Raw genomic sequence first — 12,308 nt, 5'->3', positions numbered from 1 at the left:
GAATGGTTCCGCATACAGTCTGCAAAAAAACCCGGAACAGACAAGGAAAGAAAATACGTTTGTGTGAATGAGCTCTAAGGGTCCATTCACACGTCCGTAGAATGGGTCCGCATCCGTTCCGCAAATTGCGGAACGGGTGCGGACCTATTCATTCTCTATGGGGCAGGAATGGATGCGGACAGCACACAGTGTGCTGTCCGCATTTATGGAGCGCGCCCCCGATCTTCGGGTCTGCGGCTCCGGAAAAAAATAGTCATGTCCTATTCTTGCGGACAAGAATAGGCAGTTCTATGGGGGTGCCGGCCGGGTGTAATGGACCCTAAATAATACCACCATACACGGTCCAAACACTGAGCCTAAGGCCTCATGCACACGACCATGCAGTTTTTTGCGGTCCGCGGATCCGCAAAAAACGGAAGCCATCCGTGTGCCTTCCGCAAAACGGACAAGAATAGGACATGCTATATTTTTTTGCGGGGCCACGGAACGGAGCAACGGATGTGGACAGCACACAGAGTTCTGTTCGCATCTTTTGCGGCCCCCTTGAAGTGAATGGGTCCGCATCCGAGCCTCAAAAACTGCAGGTCGGATGCGGACCATAACTACGGTCGCGTGCATGAGGCCTAAATCATACCACCATACACAATCCAGATACTGAGCCTAAGGGCCCTTGCACACGTTCAGGATGCATCAGGATGTCTTCAGTTCCGGACTGGAACGTTTTTTGGCCGGAGAAAATACCGCAGCATGCTGCGCTTTTTGCTCCGGCCAAAAATCCTGAACACTTGCCGCAAGGCCGGATCCGGAATTAATGCCCATTGAAAGGCATTAATCCGGATCCGTCCTTAAGCTAAACGTCGTTTCGACGCATTGCCGGATCCGACGTTTAGCTTTTTCTGAATGGTTACCATGGCTGCCGGGACGCTAAAGTCCTGGCAGCCATGGTAAAGTGTAGTGGGGAGCAGTATACTTACAGTCCGTGCGGCTCCCGGGGCGCTCCAGAGTGACGTCAGGGCGCCCCACGCTCATGGATGACGTGATCACATGGCACGTCATCCATGCGCATGGGACGCTCTGACGTCATTCTGGAGCGCCCCGGGAGCCGCACGGACGGTAAGTATACTGCCCTAAATAATACCACCATGCACAGTCCAAATACTGAGCCTAAATAATATTGGCATATGCCGCCCAAACACAAAGTCCAAATATACCGCCATGTCTGTCAGGTCTGTCTCTTGCCATGGTGGATGGGGCGCGGCACTGCAGGCGAGCGCTTGTCCCCTTCGTTGTTTACCAGGCACAGCTCAGTACTCTCCACGCAGACACTTGGTGAAAACAGTAAGGGCCGCTTCACACGAGCGGATGCCGTGCGTGGCATCCGCTCCGTGAAAGAGTGCCAAGACCCGCTGCAGACTGCAGAGGCACGGAGCGGTAACATGACTGTTAATGCTCCGTGCCTCTCTGTGATCTCTTTACTACGAAATCACAGTTGTCACTGTGATTTCGTAGTAAAGAGGTCACAGAGAGGCACGGAGCATTAACAGTCATGTTACCGCTCCGTGCCTCTGCAGTCTGCAGCGGGTCTTGGCACTCTTTCACGGAGCGGATGCCACGCACGGCATCCGCTCGTGTGAAGCGGCCCTAAGTATTTTATTGCTCACGTGTCACGTGGCAATACAGGGTAGATCTACAAGGTGACGTGTTGCTGAAAAGTCACGCAACCTTTTTTGTAGTAATGAGTCAATGATGTTGCAGTGCAATATGTGACATGCTGCAACTGTGATGCGACAGTCACGCAAAAAAAAAAAAAAATTGCCGGCACAGCAGGTCACATTGCAACACCATTGACTGTCATTACAAAAGATGTCACATGACACATGTCACCGTGTAGCGCTAGTTATTCCGCTTTCACACAATCATTGTTTGTCAGTGATTTCCATCAGTGCTTGTAACACACATCTAGGAGTGAAGCCTCCACACAGATAAGGTAGAATGGGAACATTTGTACCTGTTCTGTATTTTTGACCCTCATCTGGTTTTGGCTCACAATCACTGATGGAAATCACTGATCAAACACTGACTGTGTGAACTAGTCCTTAAAGGGAACCTGTCACTATGAAACTGCAATGTACGCTACAGGCAGCATGATGTAGCGCAGGAGGAGCTGAGCCGATTGATCGTTTATGGGAAAAGATTCAGTAAAACTTGACATTTATACATTTACATTCCTGCTCATTCTGGGCTGTGAAGTCCAGGAGACGGTCCTATCAGTGATTGACAGCTGTCTCTGTATACAGTCATAGAGGAGGGCTGCCAATCACTGATAGGACCGACTCCTGGACTTCACAGCCCAGAATGAGCAGGAATATAAATGAATAAATTACAAGTTTTACTGAATCTTTTCCCATAAACCGTCAATCTGCTCAGCTCCTCCTGCGCTATAACATGATGTTCACAATGTGTTCAATATGACAGGTTTCCTTTTGCCGGCCATACACATTCAATAGCCATCACTTTCCCGGCTTCCCCATACACATACACATTTGTCTTGGCCAAACGTGTCTGTGTATGCTGTGGGTAGAGCCGAGAAAGCTGCTGTCAGACACACTGGCGGCAGCTTATCTCACGGGGAACAAAAGGATCGAGGGGGGTGAAAGTATTAACTTCCCCGATCTTCGTCTCCCTCGACATCATTTGTTGGGGGAGAGTCGGGAGCTCCCGAAAACTAATTAGTGTGTCGGCTGAACCCCCCCCCAGTTTCAGCGGGTTCGGCTGACAAAAGTGTAATGTGTATGGCCGGCTTTAGAAACACAAGTTTCAGTCACTCTAAATCATACATAAACATGATGGTTACAGTCCCTAGGAGAGGTACACAGCTTGATGGTTTCACTCACTTTCAGTGGACACCACCACAGTCTGTCTAGCACTGGAACAGCAGAACAGTTGCTGATTACTTGTAAAAGTAAGCAGTTCGCACCCAAGATGGCTGATGTCAATTGGCTGAACTCTCTGTGCCACTATGGATCTAAGGCCACCACCTACCATATGGCTTGCATGGAATTAAAGGGCTTGTCCGGTTTCCTCTCCCATTCAATTGATTGGGGCGAACAGCTGTAATTACACTGCATCTTTGCTACAATGTCCCTGGTGGGCAGGTAAAAACTGAAGGTTAGGCAGCACTTGCACGACCGCCACTGCCCCTTCAAACAGCTGATCGGCAGAGGTGCCAGAAGTTAGACCCCACCAATCATCAATCTCATCAAACTGGACAACCCCTTTAATTGCATAGCTGCACCTGTCTCTTGTATACATTGTCCTTGCAGGCCCAGGGCTGGCTGGCTGTAATGCTCTATTCAGACATCCGCAAATGGGTCCACATCCGTTCCGCAATATCTGGAACGGGTGCAGACCTATTCATCACTACCTCTTCCAGGATCACTTTCCGCAGAGTGATGTCCCTTTGGCACACTATTAGTCCACAGTTCGCATTGTCTTTCACAGGGAGGACCACTTTAACTTTAGCTCCTAACGTGGCACAGAGTACATCTTGACAGTGACTTTGTCACTTTGACTACTTAACTCTTTAGTGCCTCTTGCACCAATCTGCACCTACAGGAGGGTGTCTCTATGTTGACCTTGTATCAGTCTCTTTTACTGTATACATCAGCGATGCTCAACATGCGGCCCTCCCAGCATGCCTGGATGGCTTATAGCTATCAGCCTACGGCAGGGCATGGTGGGAGTTGTAGTTTTACAACAGCTGGATGGCCTCAGGTTGAGCATCCCTGGTATACATGTTCCCTGGCTTTCACTCACAGTACACTTTCCCCACGGTCTGAGTCTCTTGGCCTCGACTAGGGCGTGGGGTTACCAGTCTTAGTGCAATGTGGACCCCACTGGGGCTTAAACGTATCTCTAGGACAATATAAAACTACTGGCTTTCTTATTCCAGTATCTGTGGTTCCTCACAATCTCACACCATGTTCGGGCTTCCAGTATGAGGACCTATCTCACTGTCCTCACATGACATCTTCATTGGCACCACTCCTCCTCCAGCTTCATTCACTCTCTCTTAGCCTCTCTCTAAGGACCAGTGAGCTCCTTGGTGGCTGTCTGAGCCAGCTCCGTCTCGCAGCAGGTCTCACTGCTCACTCACTCCAGGGGTCCATTACATGTTTAAGAGGACGCACCTCAGCCCCACCAAGATATGCTGTGGACACAACACTTCTAGAGCCACAACGTCTACCGTCAAGTCATGTGCAGGGCACCAGGAATTGTCCTGTACCATCCAACACCTCCTTAATGGCAGAAAAGAACGGCATTCTAGGTGTTATCAACCAACAAAGGAATGGTGATACTATTAAAGGGGTTGTCTGAGATTTTGATATTTTTGGCCTATCCTCAGCATAGGTCATCCATATCTGATCGCTGGGGGTCTGACTCTCGGCACCCCGCTGATCAGCTGTTTGGAGAGCTGCAGCCTCCTCACAGCCTGACAAGCACCATACGTTGTATAGCCGCTGTACTTTGTTTTGCCACACAGACCCATTCACTCGAATGGGACTTAGATGCGCCTCGGCCATGTGACGGATGAACATAAAGTTACAGGCCTAGAAAGAGGCTGCAGCACTGTGCAGTGAGTTGGACCCCACTGATCTCATACTGATGGCCTATTCTGAGGATAGGTCATTAGCATCAAAATCCTGGACAACTCCTTTAAGGCAGCAGCACCGATTCCCAGGAGTTGCCTGAAATCTTTGAGTACATAACAGTAAGGCCCCTTGCAGACGAGCGTGCATGGATTAGGTCTGGATGCGTTGCAGATGCGTTCAGTGAAAAAAGGAAGTTCATTCAATTTTGCCTGCGATTGTGCGGGTACAATGCAATTTAAAGCGTTTTGCACGCGCGCGATAAAAAACTGAAGGTATACCAACAACATCTCTTAGCAACCATCCGTGAAAAACGCATTGCATCCGCACTTGCTTGCGGATGCAATGTGTTTTTCATGCAGCCCCATTCACTTCTATGGGGCCAGCGTTGCGTGAAAAACGCAGAATATAAAACATGCTGCAATTTTCACGAAACGCACAAGTGATGCATGACAACCAACACTCATGTACACGTACACAGACCCATTGAAATGAATGGGTCCGGATTCAGTGTGGGCGCAATGCGTTTGCATCATGCATTGCACCCGCGTGGAATACTCACTCGTCTGAAAGGGACCTAACTTTACAGAACATTATCATCATGATGCAGAACGCAAAATACAATTTGTCTTTTTTTTGCAAAGGACATACACTGCCTGTCCAAAAAAAAACTCGCCACAAAAAAAAAAAAGCCTTTAGCTTTGATTACGGCACGCATTCGCTGTGGCATTGTTTCGATAAGCTTCTGCAAAGTCACAAGATTTATTTCCATCCAGTGTTGCATTCATTTTTCACCAAGATCTTGCATTGATGATGGTAGAGTCTGACTGCTGCGCAAAGCCTTCTCTACCACATCCCAAAGATTCTCAATGGGGTTAAGGTCTGTGGTGGCCAATCCATGTGTGACAATGATGTCTCCTGCTCCCTGACCCACTCTTTCACAATTTAAGCCCGATGAATCCTGGCATTGTCATCTTGGAATATGCCTGTGCCACCAGGGAAGGAAATCCATTGATGGAATAACCTGGTCCTTCAGTATGTTCAGGTAGTCGCTGACCTCATTCTCGGAGCACATACTGTTCCTGAACCTAGATCTGACCAACTGCTGCAACCCCAGATCATAGCACTGCCCCCACAGGCTGGTACAGTAGGCACTAGGCATGATGGGTGCATCACTTCATCTGCCTCTCTTCTTACCCTGATGCGCCCATCACTCTGGAACAGGGTAAATCTGGGCTCATCAGACCACATGACCTTCTTCCATTGCTCCAGAGTCCACTCTTTATGCTCCCTAGCAAATTAAAGCCTATTTTTCTGGTTTCCTTCACCGATTAGTGGTTCTCTTACGGCTACACAGCTGTTCAGTTCCAATCCCTTGAGTTCCGTTCGCACTGTGCGTGTGGAAATGCTCTAACTTTCACTATTATATCAATTCTCTTTATTGTTTTTTCAAAACATATCATATCTCTCATCATATTAACATTTTAACTTATTAAACATTACAGTTAACTCATCATAATGTACATATTTTCACCCTACCCCCTCCCCCTCCCACACACCTCCCCTCTCCGGAAATGCACAAAGGGAAGAAGAAAAAAACCTCAGAACATAAGAAACCCTCCACTCTCTCTCCCCCAGCCCCCCCCCAGGCGCCCCCATCACCCCTCATTTCTTCCATTGCTTTTCAAATACCCCTTTTTTCCTCCAGGATTTAATACTATATAGTTCACAGTTGAGTACACATTTTACTTGATTCTCTCAAAGTAGGGGGATTTTTTTTTTACCTCCTGAGATACCCTGTCGTCCTTACCTCCTATTTCTCCCAAAATGTATACTTCTTTATTCCTAGTGATTTTAACAGGATACTCTCGCTCTGTCTGCAAGATCACCATGTTCCAAAATGGCTGTATATGGGTACATTCCCATAATAGATGTATATTGTCTACTCCCTTTTCCTCACATTTCTGGCATCTAACCTCTTTGTTTTTATAAAACCTCATAAGCATTTTTTGGGAATAATATAGGCGATGCATCAGAAAAAAACGGCATTGTTCTATGGGAAGGGTTTCTTGTAGTTCTCCTTCTATCCCCCACAATCTGACCCCATCTCATCTCTCTTTACTCATTTGTGCAACTGTTCCCTCCCACTGTCGCTTTACATTTAACCACCTCCCGTCCGCCCATTGAATTTAAAAGTCCGGGAGGTGGTTGTCTATCTCCTAATGGACGTTTTAAAAGTCCTTTCAGAGATCGCAGCTGCACGCTAATCGTGCAGCTGCTGATCGGGTTGCCCGCTGTCAGTGACAGCAGGGCAACCCTTAGAGAAGGCAGGGACAGTGCCCAGGTGTCCCTGCCTTCTAGATCGCTGTATACACAGCGCTCACCAAGCGCTGTTCATACAGAGCAGGAAGCGCTATACGCTTCCTGTTCCGACCCGGCGGTCATGTGATCGCCGGGACCGGAGAGTGCAGGAGCTGTGAGGTCTTCTACAGACCTCGATCAGCCCTGCACTGAGGCTATATAGCTCTGTATAATGCTGTACAGCCTCTCAGGGGGGTGCATTTCTTCTGTAACTGGGGCTACTATGTCAGCCCCAGTTACAGGAGAAATCAACAGTGGAAAAAAATAATAATAACTAGAAAAGGTACAATTTCTGGGGAAATTGTGTGATGTGTTCTTGCCTCCACCAGTAGCTTACAACTGGAGTGGGCGGAGTAACTGGGTGGAGTGTAGACTCCGCCCACTTTTATAAATTTTGACCTTTGTCTCACACTGACCCACCCTGCCGAGTTTGGGTGCTGTGAGAATGACAGCTGTTTAAAGGTTTCTTATTGAAGTCAATAGGGAAAATCTGATTGGTTGTTTGTGGCTCCGCCCACTTTTTAGCATCCCCAAAATGAGATATACATTGGCACAGTCCTCCAGTGACCAACTGTGCCAAGTTTCGGGAACCCTGCCATTAAAAGTCTAAGAGCAGCGGCAGTTTGAATTTTTCCCATTTAAACAAATGGCTGAAATTTGATTGGCCGTTGTAGACCCCGCCCACTTTTTAATTTTTTTTGACCCCAGTCACCCAATGACCTACGGTGCCTAGTTTGGGTATTCTGGCTTAAATACTGTGAGAATGACAGCAATTTAAAAGTTTCTCATTGAAGTCAATAGGGAAAATCTGATTGGTGGTTTGTAGCTCCGCCCACTTTTTAATGTCCCCCAAAATGTGACAGAAATTTTCAGGTTGACCCCATGACTAAGTGACCCAAGTTTGGTGACTTTAGTTTAAAATCTGTGCGACTGGGAGAGATTTGAAAATTGTCCCTGTCAAAGTCAATGGGAAAAACGTGGATTTTGGGGGCCCTGTCCCAGGGGCCCGGAGGGTGGGATCGGGTAACAAAGCAAAAGCAAGGTACTTGGGTGGGTGCCGACCAAGTCTGCAAAGTTTGGAATTTGTACTCCTAAAAATGTGGGAGAAGTAGCAATTTGAAGGTCTCATTAAAGTCAATGGGGAGATTTTGATTGGTTCTGTGTGGCCCCGCCCACTTTTTGGGGTCCCCGAAATGTGCCCAAAGTTTTCGGGTTGACTCCATGACTAAGTGACCCAAGTTTGGTGACTTTAGCGTCAAAGCCTGGCGAGTGGGAGCGATTTGAAAATTTACCCTGTCAAAGTCTATGGGAAAAAAGGGGGCTTCCGGGGCCCGCCACGGGGGCCCCGGGGGTGGGATCGCTCCACAAAGTAATAGCAATCCGATCGGGCACAATCTGCACGTTTTGGTAAATTTTTGTCTATGTAGTGTAAAAACTGTGGGAGGAGTTAGGGTGGCAAATTTGGCTATAATAATAAGAATAAGAATATATATGTGAGATAATAGTATGTGGTCTTGCTATGCAAGAACACATAATAAAGTGAACTAAATGTCCCCCAGAGGTCTTGTATGACCTTATGGGGCACGCAAAGTGTAAAAAAATGCTTCAAATGGGACATGGCATCTAAAAACCATGTGGCACTCCTTTTCTTCTGCGCCCTGCCGTGTGCCCATACAGCAGTTTTTGACCACATGTGGGGTGTTTCTGTAAACCGCAGAATCTGGGTAATAAATATTGAGTTTTGTTTGGCTGTTAACCATCGATGTGTTAAAGAAAAAATTGGATTAAAATGGAAAATCTGCCCAAAAAGTGAAATTTAAAAATTTGATCTCCATTTTGCTTTAATTCTTGTGGAACACGTAAAGGGTTAACAAGGTTTGTAAAATCGGTTTTAAGTAACTTAAGGGGTGTAATTTCTACAATGGGGTTATTTCTGGGGGTATCCACTATGTAGGCCCCACAAAGTGACTTCAGACCTGAACTGGTCCTTAAAAAGTGGGTTTTGGCAATTTTCGTAAAAATTTTAAGAATTGCTTCTAAGCCTTCTAACGTCCCCAAAAAAAAAAAATGACATTTCCAAAATGATGCCAACATAAAGTAGACATATGGGGAATGTTAAGTAATAAATATTTTCTGAGAGAAATTAAAATGTAGAAAATTGCGAATTTCTAATTTTTTTTTGTAAATTTGGGATTTTTTTCATAAACAAAGGTGAAATATATTGACTCGAATTTATGACTAGCATGAAGTACAATGTGTCACGAGAAAACAGTCTCTGAATGGATAAGTAAAAGCGTTCCAAAGTTATTACCACATAAAGTGAGATATGTCAGATTTGGAAAATGAGGCCTGGTCAGGAAGGGGGCAAATGGCCCAGATGGGAAGTGGTTAATATCCCTATTTTCTCTGATCTTTGGATAATAATATATTGTAAACTCTTGATATCTGCTTTCCCTCTGTTGATAAATGTTATATCTTTATTAGTGGTTGGGGGAGTCTATTAATTGGATGCCCCTTTCCTATTTTCTCTCTTAGTGCATGTCTCAGCTGGAAATAATAAATGATTTCCCTATCCAAAAAAACATACCTTTCTTTAACTTCTTGGAATCCTACCATATCCTCATTTTCCCATACCTGTCCTAAGCTGAAGACTCCATGTTTCATCCATATTTCCCTATGTATAGTTTTATAGTTTCGAGTTCTTCCAACCTTGAGTTATACCATATCAGGGAATCATCATGTAGCGAGTTCTTATGACATAGGGATTTCATCTCCTGCCAGCTTTTGGCCATTCATTTTATTGTAGGGGATTTTGAGAACTGATATTTTAAATGCACTCCTGCCTCCAATAAAGAACAAATATTGCATTTTATTAGTTTTTTATTAATTATTGCCATATTTGATCTATAATCTGGAGAGCTCTCCATATCTGAATCTTCTTTATTTGACCTGCCAGAAAATAAAGTATTAAATCCGGGACCGACATTCCCCCTTTTTCTTCTGGGCATTGCAATATTTGTTTCCGAAGGCTAGGCTTCTGTCACCTCCATATTAGTTCCTTGGAATCTCATTTGGGGAATTCCTGAGAACTTAATTAATCATTGGTAACAGACACATTTTAATCAAGGCAATTTTTCCAGCCATGGAGAGAGGAATCCTTTTCCACACCTTTATCTTACTTTAGATTTTGTTGATAAGGGGGGCCACATTTAATCCTATGTAATCTTGTATGTTTGAGGATAAATTTATGCCTAAGTATTTTATGCTCTCCCCTTTCTCCTTTGTCTCTAATGGTCCAGGTCAAAAACTGCCCAACGGGTCTATTGGAATACACGCAGATTTTTCCCAATTTATTTTCAGCCCAGCCAACCTTCCGTACTACAGTGCAAATATATGTGTCAATGATTCATGTGATCCCACAAATAACATTATATCATCTGCGTTCATAGATATTTTTTCCTCATGGTCCCCATATGCAAATCCTCTAATTTTACCATGTAGTCTTATTGCGGCCGCAAGAGGCTCCAATGCTATTGCGAACAGAAATGGGGAGAGGGGACAGCCTTGTCTGACCCCTCTCCCCATCACGAACGACTCACTCAGTTCTGCATTTACTATTGCTCTTGCTCTTATTTCAGTATACAAGAGTTCTATCCAGGAGACCAAATAGTTACCAAACCCCAATCTCCTTAATGTAGCTAACAAAAAGGGCGATTTAACAGTATTGAACGCTTTTGATGAATCAATTGACACAATTATCCGCTCTCCTCTATTATTCGGTTCTATCTGCATACTCATAAAACATCTCAGGATATTTTGGACGTTGTCTTCCCTGGGATGAACACTGTTTGGTCTACATTTATTATCACATCAATTACTCCTTTTAATCTAGCTGCTAACACTTTTGCGAGAATTTTGTTGTTGGTATTTATCAAAGAAATTGGCCGATATAAGTCTATCAACACTGGATCCTTCCCGGGATTTAAGATAAGGGTCATCAGTTCTCCCCGCAAGGTATCTGGTAGTATTTTACTTACCCTTGAGGCATTCCACATATCTATTCGTTTTGGGGTATATATCTCTTTAGATTCCTGGTATACCTCAAATGGAATGCCATCCGACCCCGGGGATTTATTTTTTCTGAAGTTTTCTAATACCTTATTAATCTCCATGATATTTATGTCTTTTTCCAGGCTATCTTTCTGTTCTAATGTCAGGGAGTTCATTTCTATATTATCAAGGAACTCTTCTATTTCCACTGCATCGGCCTCTAGTCTACTTTTGTACATATCTTGAAAGTATTCTCTAATTATCTCCTTTTTCTCTAGTTGTTTTTCCACTATATACCCCGCTTTAATTACCAATCTATGGATATAATTACACTCACGTTGTGGCTATACAATGGAAGCCAGTTTCCTCCCTGGTGTATGCCCCTGGGTATAATAATCCCTGATATGGTTAAGTCTTTGTTGCTCTGCTAGTAACAACAGGGCATCTCTATATTTTGATTGTTTCTCATTCCATATCTGGTAATTTATCTCTGTTGGGTTACTGGTATATTCCATTTCACTTTTGGCTACCTCCTGTTCTTGTTTTTGTATCAGATACCTTTTTTCCCTCTTACAAATAGCTATATGTTTCATAAGTATCCCCCTCATATAGGCTTTCCCAGCCTCCCATACAATCTTGGTGTCTGCTGTATCATTTTAATATTCTCTAATCTCATTTTTTATTTTATTGTGATTCCCATTTATGTCTATCCATCCCAGTTTAATTCTAATTCTAACCTCTCTCTTCTCACACACGTCCCTTATATTTACTACCAGTGGGCTGTGATCTGATACTCCGTGCTGTGTATAATTAACCTTATTAATTTTATATAATGCTTTTGTTTGTAAATGCCATATCTATCCGTGACAAACTTTTATGTGTTTTAGAAAAACATGAAAATCTTTTCACCATTGGATTGTGTAGCCGCCATATATCTACCCAATTCATTTCTTCTATAATATCTTGTAATCAAGTTTTTTGACCTGTCCCCATTTTATTTCCTAGTCTACACCTATCCATTTTGTCATCCATTACTATATTAAAATCCCCCACAATTAATAGTGCCCTATCACCTCGATTAACTGAGAATTCATGGATCTTTAATAAAACATCCATAAAAGGGGGAGGTATGTAAACATTTCCTATAATCCAAGGCTTATTTGCTATTATACAATCCAGCAGTGATGGCCAGTTCGCCGTGTTCGCCCGCGAACACATGCGGGCTGCCATCTTAAATCACAAGTCCGG

This window comes from Bufo gargarizans, chromosome 6, assembly GCF_014858855.1.
Source record: "Bufo gargarizans isolate SCDJY-AF-19 chromosome 6, ASM1485885v1, whole genome shotgun sequence".
Taxonomy (NCBI): Eukaryota; Metazoa; Chordata; class Amphibia; order Anura; family Bufonidae; genus Bufo; species Bufo gargarizans.
This window is presented reverse-complemented; position numbering follows the sequence as displayed.